Source organism: Hyla sarda, chromosome 9 (assembly GCF_029499605.1).
Source record: "Hyla sarda isolate aHylSar1 chromosome 9, aHylSar1.hap1, whole genome shotgun sequence".
Classification (NCBI taxonomy): domain Eukaryota; kingdom Metazoa; phylum Chordata; class Amphibia; order Anura; family Hylidae; genus Hyla; species Hyla sarda.
In genome coordinates, this window is record NC_079197.1 from 169,678,464 (window position 1) to 169,696,524 (window position 18,061).

At 46.1% G+C, this 18,061-nt stretch overlaps 1 protein-coding gene across 3 annotated transcripts in view; it reads left to right on the forward strand.

The window, feature by feature from the left end:
* Window positions 1-4,803: 4,803 nt before the first annotated feature.
* The window catches only part of EGFL8 (EGF like domain multiple 8), a 40,666-nt gene continuing 27,408 nt past the window's right edge, over window positions 4,804-18,061 (forward strand). Inside the window, exon 1 of one of the 3 annotated variants that reach the window (XM_056538346.1) lies at window positions 4,804-4,826. The gene's annotated coding sequence lies outside the window, so the exon portion shown is untranslated. The other 2 variants (XM_056538345.1, XM_056538344.1) reach the window with 2 other exon arrangements.

Below are 18,061 nucleotides of genomic sequence, written 5' to 3' on the forward strand. Positions count from 1 at the left end.
GATTGATCCACCCCCATGCTTAACAGTTGGACAGAGGTTCTTTTCATTAAATTCTGTTCCCCTTCTCCAAGTTCAAAGTTCAATTTTAACCTCATCGGTCCACAGAACTTGTTTCCAAAATGCATCAGGCTTGTCTATATGTTCATTTGCAAAGTTCAAACGCTGATTTTTGTGGTGAGGACGTAGAAGAGGTTTTCTTCTGATGACTTCTGAAGACCATATTTGTACAAGTATCTCTTTATAGTGGAATAGTGTACCACAGCTCCAGTGTCTACCAGATCTTTCTGGAGGGATTGTGCAGTCAAATGTGGGCTTTGAATAGTTTTTCTCACAATCCTGCGAGCTGTTCTGTCTGATATTTTTCTTGGTCTTCCAGATCTTGCTTTAACTTCCACTGTTCCTGATGACTGCCATTTCTTAATTACATTCCGAACAGAGGATATTGACATCTGAAAACTTTTTGCTATCATCTTATAGCCTTCTCCAGCTTTGTGAGCGTCAACTATTTTCAGTTTCAGATTTCTAGGCAACTGCTTAGAAGAACCCATGGTGCTGATTGTTGGGGCAAGGTCAGATGAGTCTGGGCATCTAAAACCTTTGAGATTGACATCACCTGGTCTTCCCAGATGATGATTGAGAACAATCCATGACACTCGCAGGTCTCAGCTTTGCAAAGGGGGCAGTGCATGCTATACATTCTGCAGGGTGCCCAAACTTTTGCAGATGCCATTTTTTTTGTTTTATGTTATTTTGAAAGTGTAAATGATGGAAATAAAATCTAACTTTTGTTGACATATTATAAGAATGTCTAATCTGTAATTTGATGCCTTTTGGAGATTTTTCCACCTTTCCTTGGCTTCTTTATGCACTTTAATACAAATTTTAACCTGGGGTGCCCAAACATTTGATCCCCACTGTATATCCTTATTATATTGTCTATTATATCCTCATTATACTGTGTATTGTATCCTTTTATACTGTGTATTATATCCTTATTATACTGTGTATTATATCCTTTTATTATACTGTGTATTATATTCTTATTATACTGTCTATTATATCCTTATTATACTGTGTATTATATCCTTATTATACTGTGTATTATATCCTTATTATACTGTGTATTATATCCTCATTATACTGTCTATTATATCTTTGAACTATCCTGAGTATTATATCCCTCTTATACTGTGTACGATATCCTTTATATTGTATATTACATGATCGTAAAGGGGGTGCTGCAGGATGGGGATAAGTATCTGACCACGAGGGGTATCCGACTGCTGGGACCCCCTTGATCTCCGGAACGGACCCCATCTGGCTCAGTGAGGAGCGCGTGTCGTCTACTGCTAGATGGCACGCACTCCATTCATTCCTATGGGGCGCTGATGATTAGTGCTGGACTCGGGTCTTTTCAGGGCTCCCATAGAAGTTAATGGAGAGCATGCTGTCTATGGCACGTGCTCCTCACACAGAGCTGGGTCCTGTTTGGAGATCGCAGGGGTCCTGTAGATAGGGCATAAGTTAATTTTGGCAGCAGTACTCCTTTGACCATGTCTCTTTGTACTATATATATATTGCGCTATATATCTCCCAACATTAAAGGGAATTTGTCAGCTGAATTTGCTGCTAAGAACTGCAGGCACCATTCGATAACTGCACCTTCCCTGGAGAGGATGGTGGTCGCCAAATTTATAAAATCTCCCAATTACTCTGCTCAAGTGCCACAACCTGGCACACCTCCTCCTCGCCTGACCTCACCTCCCAGACCCTCCTTGGCTTGTGATGTCATAGCCCTGCCCCCTCATGATGTCACACCCCACCCCCTCAATGCAAGTCTACGGGAGGGGGCGTGACAGCTGTCACACCCCCTCCCATAGACTTGCATTGAGGGGGCAGGGCGTGACAGTATGAGGTGGCGGGGCTATGATGTCACGAGCTCCCGGCGCCTGGTCAAGCGTTTGTAAACAGTTTGTTACAAACGCTGAGCAGTGGAGTACCCCTTTAACGGATGTATAAGGGTTGAACATTTGCACCTACTGTATAAGATGAGTGAATTACTGGTCACATGACATACTGTATACTCCCCAGCTAGCTTCTATGTAAAAGCTTCTGGAAAAGCTGAGGGAAAAGTTCCTTAGTCCCTCCCTCTCTCACCAGAAGGCTGGGCCCAAAAAACAGTCAGCATATGGCTAGAGACTCTCCTACTAGGTAGATTAGTCAGACACAGAAAAATACATACACCTAGTGTGAGTGTGTCTCTTAGGTTCAATTTAGGACTATCCTGTGTCCTGTTCAAGTCAAAGCCTGCTTTTCCAGCTGCAAGAACCATCTAACCTGAGACAGGTCTAGGTTGCATACGCAGTGATGACAGCACTGTGCAAAGTTTGTAGGATTACACCCAAAAGGTCATCTCCAGGTTGTGAGGGCATCTTGCTTTAAGTCCCAGCTCCAAGAAGTATCTTCTAGTCAGAGGAGAATAGCTGAGCAAGGACCTCTCTGCGTTCACTAACGGTCAGAAGTGGTGCTGTGTGGTTTAACTCATCACAAAGGTTTTCTTCAGTGTACTCCCCACGCATAGGATATTGTGCCACAAAGCCATGAGTACAGTACAAATATCTGCACCAGAGTATATCAAACTATGTAGGCCACAGTCAGAGGAGGAGAATAGCTGAGCATGGACCCCTCTGCATACACTAATGGTTGGAGTTAGCGCTGTGTTTCTCAACTCCTCACAAGAGTTTCCTACAGCATACTCCCTACGCATACGGGTATTATGCCACAAAACCATGAATAAAGTACAATTATCTGCACTAGTAAACCAACCTATGTAGGCCCCTCAGGGTAGAGTTTGGACTGTATGCTATCTGACCACAAAGAGCAGACTAGAGACTTTAAAGGGGTATTCCAGTGGAAAACATTTTTTTTTATGAACTGGTGCCAGAAAGTTAAACAGATTTGTAAATTACTTCTATTAAAAAAACTTTACCCTTCCTGTACTTTTTAGCAGCTGTATGCTACAGAGGAAATTCTGTTGTTTTTTAATTTCTTTTTTTGTCTTGTCCACAGTGCTCTCTACTGACACCTGATGCCCGTATCAGGAACTGTCCAGAGCAGGAGAAAATCCCCATAGCAAACCTGTGCTGCTCTGGACAGTTCCTGCCACGGACAGAGGTGTCAGCAGAGAGCACTGTGGACAAGACATAAAAGAATTTCAAAAGAACAGAATTTCCTCGGTAGCATACAGCTGCTAAAAAGTACAGGAAGGGTAAAGATTTTTTAATAGAAGTCATTTACAAATCTGTTTATCCTTCTGGCACCAGTTGACTTATAAAGACCTAAAAAAAAATGTTTTCCACCGGAGTACCCCTTTTAAGTGAGTATATCTGCTTTAACGTAATTCTTAAAGGGACAGTGATCAACTTTTCACTCAACTTTTGCACAGAACATTCAGAAAGTCCAACTTTGAATGCAGATTACACAAGTGTCTGGGTTTCATATTCCTGCGCAACCCATTTGAGAAAAGTATTGTTGGGCTCACAGGGGGCCCTCGGGTTAGTTAGACCACCCTGGCACATGACATCACCATCTACCACTACCAACTACTACTACCGGCCAGCCTGACTTTCACTACAATCTTTCCCTTTAGTACAACCCATGCCACTGTCTCCAAATTGAATCTAGCCTCAACCTCTATACCCATCAAGCCTCCACAGGCTATACAGTATGTGCCACCTCCTATACCCCTCTGCCATCATCGTATAACAAAGGAATGTCCAGCGGCAAGTGTGGTAAAACGACAGGTACTTTATTGTAGGATCAGCAGACACAAACTTGCATCAGGCAGGAGCCGACGCGTTTCGGACCATTACAGGTCCTTAGTCATGGCATGCCATGACTAAGGACCTGTAACGGTCCGAAACGCGTCGGCTCCTGCCTGATGCAAGTTTGTGTCTGCTGATCCTACAATAAAGTACCTGTCGTTTTACCGCACTTGGCGCTGGACATTCCTTTGTTATACCGTTGATCCGGTCCGGGGACGCTGCCGGCTAGCCCGTGTGCTGGTGCTGGTAACACGAGGGAGAGAGCTGTCCACACACAGTGTTGCTCCTCTGCCATCATGAGTGTTTATCTAGGTCTATACCAATGTGCCATCTCCAATGTTGGAAAACCTACAACTCCCAGCATGCCCGGAAAGCCGTTGGCTTTCCGGGCATGCTGGGAATTGTAGGTTTTCCAACATCTGGTGGGCCACTGTACCCATGTATATGCCAGTCCCTTATTGTGCCCTGCGGGTGACCTGCCTCAGTGGGAGAAGCCGTGCTGTTTCAGTATAATAAATGATTATCCGCTCAGACACATGAACGCAGGAAAACTTCCATTGTGTATCATACAAAGAAATGGTTTAATCCACACAGACTTGACCTTTACAGTGAGAGAGATGGAGACATAGCAGAGCGGGCTGAGGGGGAGCAAGGACTCCGCGCGGGGGATGTGAAAGACTTACAGTAATGGTAAAGAGGCTGAGGACATCAAAACTGCTAAATGGGCCCCCATACGCATGGGAAAGTGACCGATCAGAAGAGGTTGTGGCCCTTTAATGGGAATTTACTGGTTACAAAATGTTAAAGCTCATATAGACATGGATAACAATGCTCTACTCAATTGTGGATGTACTGTATTGTGGGAGACTCCTCTTTTCTATATCACTTTACAGCAATGCTTTGCAACCTCTCACTTTCCAACTGCTGCAAAACTACAAATCCTAACCTGAGTCGTAATTTGGAAAAAGCTGGAGGACTTCAGATCGAAGGTTTCTCATCTAGGTAGCCTATAGGATGCTATATCATCCAATAGTAAATATTACAAATGGGCTGGGTTGGGGCACCCAGGATGGAGGGGCCGGCTGATTATGTCATCCGTCCGCATCCTTGCCATTACTCTTTGGCTCAGTATATACTGTAGATGAAAGGGGGGTCCCATAGCAAATATCGACATGGCCCTTTTTTTTATGCCCATTGGACAATACACAATACACCCTTCCATTCATTCGCTGACAATGCATTTCCCTAGAAAAAGGAGTTTTGCACAGGTAAACAAAGGAATGGGACCAACCAGGACGGGGCCCCCTCTCTCCATGGGCCCCATAGCAGCTGCATAGTCTGTTACTATGGTATGTACGCCCTTGCTTTGGTAGTTTAGTGCCTCAGAAATTCTTTATGTCAGTAGTCCCCAACCCAGTCCTCAAGGCCACTCAACATTATGGCTTTTTTCAGTTACTTCATTGGCAACTAGGAAAAATTCAAGTTCTGGAGTGTTGGTGGCCTTAAGGACTGGGGTGGGGACTTCTGGGCCTTGAGGAATGGGTTTGGGACCTCTGGGCCTTGAGGTTTGGGTTGGGGACCTCTGGGCATGAAGGACTGCGTTGGGAACCTCTGGGCATTGAGGATTGGCTTGGGGAACTCTGGGCCTTGAGGACTGGGTTGGGGACCTCTGGGCATTGAGGACTGCGTTGGGGACCTTTGGGAATTGAGGATTGGTTTGGGGAAATCTGCTATATGGAAGTTCTAAAAAGTAACCAGGGCTCGGTCCCTTTCTTCAGGGCCTTAAAGGGGTACTCAGCCCCCAGACATCTTATCCCCTATCCAAAGCATAGGGGATTGGATGTCAGATCGCGGGGGTCTCGACGCTTGGGACCTCCGCGGTCTTGGCTGCACCCCAGACATCCGGTGCACGGAGTGAACTTGCATTGAGGGGGCGTGGCCGTGACATCATGAGTCTCTGGTGCTGCACACAACACTCCAAACGTACGCCTGGTGCAGCAGGGAGATTGCGGGGGTCCCCAGCAGCGGGACCCCCGCCATCAGACATCTTAATAGCAGCTTTAGGATCTGTCTGATCTATATACCATAGAGACAGATCATACAGCATTTAATAGCAGCTGTAGGATATGTCTCTATGGTATGTAGAGCTTTTAAAAGATGTTTAACCCCTTAAGGACCCAGCCATTTTACACCTTAGGACCCGGCCATTTTTTGCACATCTGACCACTGTCACTTTAAACATTAATAACTCTGGAATGCTTTTAGTTATCATTCTGATTCCGAGTTTATTTTTTCGTGACAAATTCTACTTTAACATAGTGGTAAAATTTTGTGGTAACTTGCATCCTTTCTTGGTGAAAAATCCCAAAATTGGATGAAAAATGTGAAAATTTTGCATTTTTCTAACTTTGAAGCTCTCTGCTTGTAAGGAAAATGGATATTACAAAAAAAAAAAAACATTTTATTCACATAAACAATATGTCTACTTTATGTTTGCATCATAAAATTGATGAGTTTTTACTTTTGGAAGACACCAGAGGGCTTCAAAGTTCAGCAGCAATTTTCCAATTTTTTGCAAAATTTCCAAAATCACAATTTTTCAGGGACCAGCTCAGGTTTGAAGTGGATTTGAAGGGTCTTCATCTTAGAAATACCCCACAAATGACCCCATTATAAAAACTGCACCCTCCAAAGTATTCAAAATTACATTCAATCAGCATTTTAACCCTTTAGGTGTTTCACAGGAATAGCAGCAAAGTGAAGGAGAAAATTCCCAATCTTCATTTTTTACACTCGCATGTTCTTGTAGACCAAATTTTTGAATTTTTACAAGGGTAAAAGGAGAAAATGTATACTTATATTTGTAGCCCAATTTCTCTCGAGTAAGCACATACCTCATATGTCTATGTAAAGTGTTCGGCGGGCGCAGTAGAGGGCTCAGAAGCGAAGGAGCGACAAGGGGATTTTGGAGAGAACGTTTTTCTGAAATGGTTTTTGGGGGGCATGTTGCATTTAGGAAGCCCCTATGGTGCCAGAACAGCAAAACCCCCCCACATGACATACCATTTTGGAAACTAGACCCCTTGAGGAACGTAACAAGGAATAAAGTGAGCCTTAATACCCCACAGGTGTTTCACAACTTTTGCATATGTAAAAAAATATATAAATTTTTTTTCACTAAAATGTGTGTTTCCCCCCAAATTTCAAATTTTTGCAAGGGTTAATAGCAGAAAATACCCCCAAAATTTGTAACCCCATCTCTTCTGAGTATGGAGGTACCCCATAAGTTGACCTGAAGTGCACTACGGGCGAACTACAATTCTCAGAAGAGAAGGAGTCATATTTGGCTTTTTGAGAGCAAATTTTGCTCGGGGGGCACTTCGCATTTAGGAAGCCCCTATGGTGCCAGGACAGCAAAATAACCCCCCACATGGAATACCATTTTGGAAACGAGACCCCTTGAAGAACGTAACAAGGGGTACAGTGAGCATTTACAACCCACTGGTGTCTGTCAGATCTTTGAAACAGTGGGCTGTACAAAATGTTTTATTTGCACAGCCCACTGTTCCAAAGCTCTGTCAGACACCAGTGGGGGGTAAATTCTCACTGCACCCCTCATTACATTCCGTGAGGGGTGTAGTTTCTGAAATGGGGTCACATGTGTTTTTTTTTTTTTGCGTTTGTCTAAACCGCTGTAACAATCAGTCACCCCTGTGCAAATCACCTCAAATGTACATGGTGCACTCTCCCTTCTGGGCCTTGTTGTGCGCCCACAGAGCACTTTGCGCCCACTTATGGGGTATCTCCGTAGTCGGGAGAAATTGCGTTACAAATTTTGGGGGGCTTTTTTCCCTTTTACCTCTTGTCAAAATGAAAAGTATAGGGCAACACCAGCATGTTAGTGTAAAAAATTTATTTTTTTACACTAACATGCTGGTGTAGACCCCAACTTCACCTTTTCATAAGGGGTGAAAGGAGAAAAAGCCCCCCAAATTTGTTAGGCAATTTCTCCCGAGTACGGCGATACCCCATATGTGACCCTAAACTGTTGCCTTGAAATACGACAGGGCTCCGAAGTGAGAGCGCCATGTGCATTTGAGGCCTGAATTAGGGATTTGCATAGGGGTGGACATAGGGGTATTCTACGCCAGTGATTCCCAAACAGGGTGCCTCCAGCTGTTGCAAAACTCCCAGCATGCTTGGACAGTCAACGGCTGTCCGGCAATACTGGGAGTTGTTGTTTTGCAACAGCTGGAGGCTCCATTTTGGAAACAGTGGCGTACCAGACGTTTTAAATTTTTATTGGGATGGGGAGGGGGGCTGTGTAGGGGTATGTGTATATGTAGTGTTTTTTTTACTTTTTATTTTATTTTGTGTTAGTGTAGTGTTTTTAGGGTACAGTCACACGGGCGGGGGGTTACAGCGGGTTTCCCGCTGCGAGTTTGAGCTGCCGCGCAAAATTTGCTGCATCGCAAACTTGCAGTCTGATAATCACTGTAAGCCCCTGCCCATGTGAATGTATCCTGTACATTCACAGGGGGGGACCTCCAGCTGTTGCAAAACTACAACTCCCAGCATGCACAGTCTATCAGTGCATGCTGGTAGTTATAGTTTTGCAGCAGCTGGAGGCACACGGGTTGGGAAACACTGAGTTAGGAAACAGACAATGTTTCCCAACCAGTGTGCCTCCAGTTGTTGCAAAACCACAACTCCCAAACATTCTCAGGCATGCTGGGAGTAGTAGTTTTGCAACATCTGGAGGACTACAGTTTGCAGACCACTAATACCACTGTGCCCTTCCAAATGTTGCAAAACTACAACTCCCAGTATGCCAAAACTGTCCAGGCATGCTGGGAGGTGTAGTTTTGCAACATCTGAAGGGCCAGATGTTACAGAACTACAACTCCCAGCATGCCTGGACAGTAAGGGCATGCTGAGGATGTGTAGTTTTGCAACATCTGGAAGGGCACAGTGGTCCAAAAACTGTGGACCTCCAGATGTTGCAAAACTGCAACTCCCAGCATGCCCAGATGCCAAGGGCTGTCTGGGCATGCTGGGAGTTGTAGTACACAGGGTCCCATTACAGCAATGCATGTCGCTTTACGGCGACGTGCATTGCTGTAAAGGGCCGGACCGCGGCTGAAGATCTACTCACCTGTCGCCGCCGCCGCCGTCTTCATTGCCGGGATCCGGGTCTTCAGGGACGAGGTAAGTACCGGGGCCGGTCCCCAGCACTCCCCCGTCCCCCGCCGCGTCCTCCGGTCTTCCTCCCGTCCTCTCTGGACTTTCAGGGTCCGGGCAGGACGGGAGGAAGTAACCGCCCCCTCCTGCGATTGGTCGGTTAACTAACCGACGGATCGCAGGGGATCGGAGGAGGTGGCCGGCTTGCCACCTCGCTCCTATACGTTAGCATGGTCCTGGCTGTCTGTGACAGCCGGGATCATGCGAAATTACCGGGCGGTCGGGTCCCAGAGACCCGATCAGCCCGGTATCGCCGCAGATCGCAAGGGCGATTTCCCTTGCGATTTGCGGCGATCGCCGACATGGGGGGCCTACATGGCCCCCCTCGGCGTTTGCCCTGGATGCCTGCTGAAGCATTTCAGCAGGCATCCGCTTCCGATCTCTGCCCGGGGCGCGGCAGGGACCAGAAAACGCCAGGACGTAAGTTTACGCCCTGGGTCCTTAAGTACCAGGGCGCCGGGGCGTAAAATTACGCTCTGGGTCCTGAACAGGTTAAAGGGGTACTCCCCTGGAAAAAAAATTCAAATCAACTGGTGCCAGAAAGTTAAAAAGATTTGTAAATTACGTCTATTTAAAAATCTTAATCCTTCCAGTACTTATCAGCTGCTGTATGCTCCAGAGGAATTTCCTTTCTGTCTGACCACAGTGCTCTCTGCTGACACCTCTGTCCATGTCAGGAATTGTCCAGAACAATATAGGTTTGATATGGGGATTTGCTCCTACTTTTAACAGTTCCTGACATGGACAGATGTGTCAGCAGAGAGCACTGTGGTCGTGACAGAAAGGAAATTCAAAAAGAAAATCACTTCCTCTGGAGCATACAGCAGCTGAGTACTGGAAGGGTTAAGATTTTTTAATAGAAGTAATTTACAAATCTGTTTAACTTTCTGGTACCAGTTGATTAAAATTTTTTTTTTTCAGGGGAGTACCCCTTTAACAAAATTATAAAAAACAAAACAAAAAACAGCAGCACACTTGTATTGTATTGCAGTTCATTCCCGTTTAATTGCAATACCAGACACAGTCAATAGACAAGGGTGGCACTGTTTCGGCAATTAAATGTCACAAGTCACAGCATTTACATGATCATATGCTCTGCAGACACTGAACCAGCAGGGGACATCCATGAGATGTGAGGTCCTGCAGCCTGAGAGCTAACACTGAACCAGCACACTCCACTTATTTAGGAGCTATACCCATTTAAAGGGGTACTCCGCTGCTCAGCATTTGGAACAAACTGTTCCGAACACTGGAGCCGGCGGCGGGAGCTCGTGACGTCATAGGCCCTTCCCCTTCATGGCGTTACGCCCCGCCCCCTCAATGCAAGTCTATGGGAGGGGGCGTGACGGCAGTCACGCCCCCTCCCATAGACTTGCATTGAGGGGGCGGGGCGTGACATCATGAAGGGGGCATGGCTATGACGTCATGAGCTCCCACCGCCGACAGTTTGTTCCAAACGCTGAGCAGCGGAGTACCCCTTTAATCCTTGCTGTGTCCAGCACCCCCGCTCTGGCGCTCCTCACTAGCTTCATATACCAAGCTTATACGCCTGCATACCCGCATCACCGTTGCAACCAATCGCCAGCCTCAGTGGTATAAGGCAGTGGTCCCCAACCCAGTCCTCAAGGCCCACCGACAGTCCGGGTTTCTTCCGTTATGCCATTGGAATAGAACGGGGGGAAATTCTGATCCTGGACTTCTAGTGGGCAGTGAGGACTGGGTTGGGGACCTCTGGTCTATGGTACGAGGCCAGTGGTATTTAGGCACTGCAACCAGTGAGTAGGATCGGAGTGCTGGACACAGTGAGGATTATACGGGTGAGTATGACTTAGATTTTATTGTAGCATAATAAGAACGTTACCATAGATCGGACCTCCTCTTTAGGACATGAATTCTGAGACTTCAGGCTCGGCCCACTTCCCTGTCTAAGTAACTCGTACAGATTAGTTTGGTTTCCTCTGAGTCACAGCCGTGGCGTTACATAATAACAATTATTATAATTTATTTTGGTTCGGGTTCACGGCACAAAGATTTCTTTCAGATTAAGGTTCTACCCACTGGAGTCTTGTGATCTCAGGACATAAAAATAACTACTGGTAGACAGGATTTACAGCGTTGTACACACTAGTCAGTTATGTCGTAACTACATTACATTTCTTATTTGTTTACATCCTGCCTAAAATGTGTGATGTCCCAGTACGGGATATGCATCTCACAGTCCTGTCAGGTTGAGTCCCTGTACGTCCTCAGGGCTCACCTGCTGTGATCCCCCATAATGTAATTAGTTATACATTGAAGGTAAAGGACCTTTGATATGGTCACATGGTTATTAGTCACATGATAATAGTTGTCACATGTTAAAGTCACATGTTTTGTTACCCAGAGAGCACCAGGTGACCAGGTGACCTGCATTTGGCCTATGGGCTCCTTGCTCAGCCCCCTTTATAAAGAAGGGAGGAGCTGCAAACTCTGTCTTTTGCTCGTCCACCGCACTTTCTGCTGAGGTCAAGTCCAGTCCAGACGTCTCAGGGTCAGTGTCCAGTACATCTGGAGGCCTCAACCTAAATTACAGCCACAAGTCCGTAAGTCAAGTCATCTCTGTCTGCTGTCACTATCTTCAGTCAAGTCAAGTCTATTATAGTCAGCGTGGCTGTGCTAAAGTCTGTCAAAGTCACTACAAGTCCCAGCAATCTGCGAGGTCCCCTGTGTTACTGGTCACCTCTCTGGGATCCTGGCCTAGCTGTAAGGACTGTACCATCTGTCTACCTCAGTAAAGCTATCGTTAACCCTGACCTGGCCTTGGACTCTAATTTGCCCTGCCTAACTAGGACTAGCGGTGCTACCGTTCGGGTGGTTCTCGGTAAACCACGCCCTGGTGTCACAAACATTTAGTGGTTAAAACCATCTGCCCCATACACCTCACATTGCACCCCTGTGGCTCACCACAAATGTACTTCAGAGCTGCATTCACAATTTTGCTCACAATTCTGCAGTGGGAGAGCTTACCGACAGTCACATCCCTAATGTCTTAGATAAACTCCTATAATGCAGGAGGACAATACATTTTTCCTGCATCCCAGTACCATACAGCACTGGGTGTACAAATGAACAAGCAGAGAATGCTGGGGGATTTCAGCTCTGAAGCCTGCATTCTGGAAAAACATACTTGCCATTGGTCCTGATGGGCCAATTGCTGGAACCAGGCAGCCAAGGGAGCTGAGTTCCGTATCTAAAAGTGGACATTTTGGGGCATTACAGGGGGATTCCAACTTGTTCTTAAAGTGGTACTCTGCTGGAACGGGCAGCAGGGGTCGTGACATCATGGCCACGCCCTCACGATGACACGCCCCTCAATGCAAGTCTATGGAAGGGGGCGTGGCATTGAGGGGCATGCATTGAGGGGCGTGGCCATGACATCACAACCCTCACTGCCCGCAAACATCTTATCCCCAATCCCTGGATATGATGTCTAGGGGCGGAGTACCCCTTTAAGATCACAGCTTAAATTTTCTAATTTGGGGTTTTTAAATGTCAAATGTGGGCAAAAATTTTTTCTTATAGGATGATTACACTTCCCAGAATGCAAATTACAAGAGCAAGCTATGTGCAGCCACTAAACAAGCAGCTGATGACTGTACAGACAGCATATTTATGAAAAGGAAAGGGCAGTAATGATTATAAGAAATTAGGGGCACATCTTCTATGAGGCATGTTGAGCCTCTTGCCTCAGGCGGTCCTCCATCAGGGCTGCAGTCCTGCACATCCCTGCTCACATTTGTTTTGGGAATGAATGTTTTTTTTTTTTTTTTTTTTTGCTAGGTGCTCCTTGGGTCTACAGCTACAACTCCTGCACTAACTTACATACACTTCTGTGGTGGCCCAGTACGGGAGGTGTTACCGCGTGTTCCTGCTGTCCTGTCAGGCAGCCTCCTTCAGGGTCCCCGGGGCCCCCTGCACTTGTTTCCTCATTGTAAATATGTTTTACAATATAAAGTGTTAAAAAATGTAATGTTGCTTTAAGAGTTATACCATGTGATATGTCATGTGATTGTTACCCAGGAGGCACCAGTGACCAAGTGATCCCAAGAGTGACCTATGGGCTCCCTGCTATAAGCCCTGGATGGAGCTTCTCTCTCTTTGATCTCTGCTCTTCTGCTGAGGTCCAGTGCAGTCTTGTCTAGTGTGTGTGTCCAGAGTGTTGGAAACCTCAAAGTCCAGTCCTGCAGCCGCCATCAAGTAAAGTAAGATAAAGTCACAGCTTTATGAGTCAAGTCAGTCCCTGTCATCTGTCAAGTCAGCGTGGTCTGCATTCAATTGTCCAGTCCTACTACAAGTCCCAGCAAGTCCTTAAGGTCTCTGCGTCACTGGTCACCTCCTTGGGCCCTGGCGGAACTGTATAGACTTTACCATCTGTCTACCCTCAGTAAAGCTACCGATGTCCGTCACTTGGCATCAGAGTCTTTATTGCCCCCGTGCCTAGCCCAGGATCCAGCGGTATACCTTCTGGTGGTTTTAGACTAAATCACGCCCTGGCATCACGAACACAAGGGGTTAATGATATCTGCCCCTAGGGTAACAACATCTTCCCTCATGACACCCTCTACCACACTTTCTAATATTTCCAGTTTTACCTATTCTTATCTCCTAATGGAATGAGACTGGCACTAAAAGCAGAGAAAGTGGTGACCACCTGATGGGGATGTGAGGACATGATAAATGGAGAAGTGAGATAAAAAGAAAGAAGTTCATGAGGAAATTTGAGAGGAAGAAGACTCGAAAAAACTCACGAAAGGGAAAGTGTTAGTGTGAGGAATGGTGGACGAGGAGAAGGGAGAAGACTGGTGGAGTGGAGGGCAGGAAGGAGCAGAGGAAGGAAGCATTGTGTGCGGGGTGAGGAGCGAAGGAACGAGCTGTAAGGTCAGATGGACATGTGAGATCTGTGTTTCGGGCCATGGTGCTGGGGGGCATAAGTTGGGCATGATGCCACACACAGGGCCAACAAGAGATCTCCTTGTCTCTGGCCCCCCCACCTCTTTTCGCCTGAGATTCCAGACAGAGGGGGCAGCTCTGGCACTGACCTCACCCCTCTCCCTCCTTCCTCTAATATTTCCCCTGACAATTCTTCAAAAACTCCTCGGGACCCTCCTTGATCCAGGGAAGTGAATAGTGAATATTATACTAAATTCTAGCCCCCCTGTCGGCAGCACACAGGGAATGTGAGGGGTTATAGGGGGTGATGGGGAGCTGGACTGGGGCCGAGCGAGGGAATAATATTATATTGTATAGGATCCCTCTGCTATAGGGATGGTGGGTACTTGGGGCCGGGCACTTCCATGACTTAGCGCTTTCTCTGGTGTTTTTCTTATGTGATCTGTCAACTTATTTGAAGTTTTAAAGGGCAGGAAAAGGATGAGAGTCCAGATAGTGAATGTTTAGAGGGAAGAGAGATATAGATAGCAGCCGGACAATATGTACTGACAATGAGCAGCTGTGTATAGAGACTGATGGCTGCATTGGGCCAACTATGAGTCCTGGCTGAAAAAGTGTGTGCCCCCCAGTGGGTTGGGATCAAGTACACTGAATATTGTTGGGGGTGCAGACGTTAGGTGAAGCTCCTTCCTAAATAAGTGTATTTAGGAGCATTAGGTGTTGTCTGAAGCTCCAGGAGACCAGAACACAGAATCGTAAATGATGACGAGTCCATGGAATGTACGATCCGGTCACAACACGTCATTGACTCCAGGACCGGGGCTGCTGCCCCAACACGAAACAGAGTTTACAGAAAGGGCAGTGTGAACCTGAACGTAGTGAGGAGACAATCCTTCTGTCCCCAAGAACGGCCATTCAGGAGAGGGGGCAAATGCACATGGACATAGGATAGTTGGCTGGTCCCACCATAAGGTGCCTGCTCACCTTCTATAGCTTTCGAGCGATATTCTTATGGCTTCACTACACACATGAATGCTGGGCTTGGCCTAGAGTACTGGAGTCCTCAAGGGGAAGAGATTATGTAGAAGAAAGTCAGTCAGTCCCAGTGTATGTGGTGAACTGGGATGACTTAACAGAAAATGGTTTTAGAGCAGTAGGGGACAAGAAGATCACAACCAAGATGTTAGGTCACCAAGTGGAAGAATTCCCTGCTCATCGGACCATGTTGTAGTTCGCCCATCACCACAGACTTTTCCAGTGCTGTTAGCCGGTGCTGGACGCACATGATACCTAATATATCCTTATCGCAGAGCAGGGTAGGAAGAATGAGCAGCATAGTCAGGTATGACGGAGATTGTGGTGAAAGTGCTATAACTGGTTGTAGCTGCTATCACTATGACGGGGTAGTCTGATTATAGGGGCCGACGTACAAACAAATTTGTAGCAGAGTCCTCCATTGCTTGTCCCTGGTCTCCTAGTATACTAAAACTCTATGATAATGAGTCCTCCAAGTTCTTGTCCCTGGTCTCCTAGTATACTAAACCTCTATAATAATGAGTCCTCCACGTTCTTGTCCCTGGTCTCCTTGTATACTAAACCTCTATGATAATGAGTCCTCCACATTTCTGTCCCTGGTCTCCTAGTATACTAAACCTCTATGATAATGAGTCCTCCACGTTCCTGTCCCTGGTCTCCTAGTATACTAAACCTCTATAATAATGAGTCCTCCACGTTCTTGTCCCTGGTCTCCTTGTATACTAAACCTCTATGATAATGAGTCCTCCACATTTCTGTCCCTGGTCTCCTAGTATACTAAACCTCTATGATAATGAGTCCTCCACGTTCCTGGTCTCCTAGTATACTAAAACTCTATGATAATGAGTCCTCCAATTTCTTGTCCCTGGTCTCCTAGTATACTAAACCTCTATAATAATGAGTCCTCCACATTCCTGTCCCTGGTCTCCTAGTGTACTAAACCTCTATCATAATGAGTCCTCCACGTTCCTGTCCCTGGCCTCCTAGTATGCTAAACCGCTATGATAATGAGTCCTCCATTGCTTGTCACTGGTCTCCTAGTATACTAAACCTCTATAATAATGAGTCCTCCACGTTCCTGTCCCTGGTCTCCTAGTATACTAAACCTCTATGATAATGAGTCCTCCACGTTCCTGTCCCTGGTCTCCTAGTATACTAAACCTCTATGATAATGAGTCCTCCACGTTCCTGTCCCTGGTCTCCTAGTATACTAAACCTCTATGATAATGAGTCCTCCACGTTCTTGTCCCTGGTCTCCTAGTATACTAAAACTCTATGATAATGAGTCCTCCACGTTCCTGTCCCTGGTCTCCGAGTAACCTAAACCTCTATGATAATGAGTCCTCCACGTTCCTGTCTCTGGTCTCCTTTTACTGTATACTAAACCTCTATAATAATGAGTCCTCCACGTTCCTGTCCCTTGTCTCCTAGTAACCTAAACCTCTATGATAATGAGTCCTCCACGTTCCTGTCCCTGGTCTCCTAGTATACCAAACCTCTATGAAAATGAGTCCTCCACGTTCCTGTCCCTGGTCTCCTAGTATACTAAACCTCTATGATAATGAGTTCTCCACCTTCTTGTCCCTGGTCTCCTAGTGTACTAAACCTCTATGATAATGAGACCTCCACGTTCCTGTCCCTGGTCTCCTAGTATACGAAACCTCTATGATAATGAGTCCCCCACGTTCCTGTCCCTGGTCTCCTTGTACTGTATACTAAACCTCTATAATAATGAGTCCTCCATGTTCCTGTCTCTGGTTCCCTAGCATACTAAACCTCTATGATAATGAGTCCTCCACGTTCCTAACCCTGGTCTCCTAGTAACCTAAACCTCTATGATAATGAGTCCTCCATGTTCCTGCCCGTGGTCTCCTAGTGTACTAAACCTCTATGATAATGAGTCCTCTACGTTCCTGTCCCTGGTCTCCTTGTATACTAAACCTCTATGATAATGAGTTCTCCACGTTCTTGTCCCTGGTCTCCTAGTGTACTAAACCTCTATGATAATGAGTCCTCCACGTTCCTGTCCCTGGTCTCCTAATATACTAAACCTCTATGATAATGAGTCCTCCACGTTCCTGTCCCTGGTCTCCAAGTAATCTAAACCTCTATGATAATGAGTCCTGCACGTTCTTGTCCCTGGTCTCCTTGTACTGTATACTAAACCTCTATGATAATGAGTCCTCCACGTTCCTGTCTCTGGTCTCCTTGTACTGTATACTAAACCTCTATAATAATGAGTCCTCCACGTTCCTGTCCCTGGTTTCCTAGTATACTAAACCTTTATGATAATGAGTTCTCCACGTTCTTGTCCCTGGTCTCCTAGTGTACTAAACCTCTATGATAATGAGTCCTCCACGTTCCTGTCCCTGGTCTCCTAGTATACTAAACCTCTATGATAATGAGTCCTCCATGTTCCTGTCCCTGGTCTCCGAGTAATCTAAACCTCTATGATAATGAGTCCTCCACATTCCTGTCTCTGGTCTCCTTGTACTGTATACTAAACCTCTATAATAATGAGTCCTCCACGTTCCTGTCCCTGGTTTCCTAGTATACTAAACCTCTATGATAATGAGTCCTCCACGTTCCAGTCCCTGGTCCCCTAGTATATTAAACCTCTATGATAATGAGTCCTCCATGTTCCTGCTCCTGGTCTCCTAGTAACCTAAACCTCTATGATAATGAGTCCTCCATGTTCCTGCCCCTGGTCTCCTAGTATACTAAACCTCTATGATAATGAGTCCTCTACGTTCCTGTCCCTGGACTCCTAGTATACTAAACCTCTATGATAATGAGTCCTCCACGTTCCTGTCCCTGGTCTCCAAGTAATCTAAACCTCTATGATAATGAGTCCTCCACGTTCCTGTCCCTGGTCTCCTAGTTTACTAAACCTCTATAATAATGAGTCCTCCACGTTCCTGTCCCTGGTCTCCTAGTATACTAAACCTCTATAATAATGAGTCCTCCACGTTCCTGTCCCTGGTCTCCTAGTATACTAAACCTCTATGATAATGAGTCCTCCACGTTCCTGT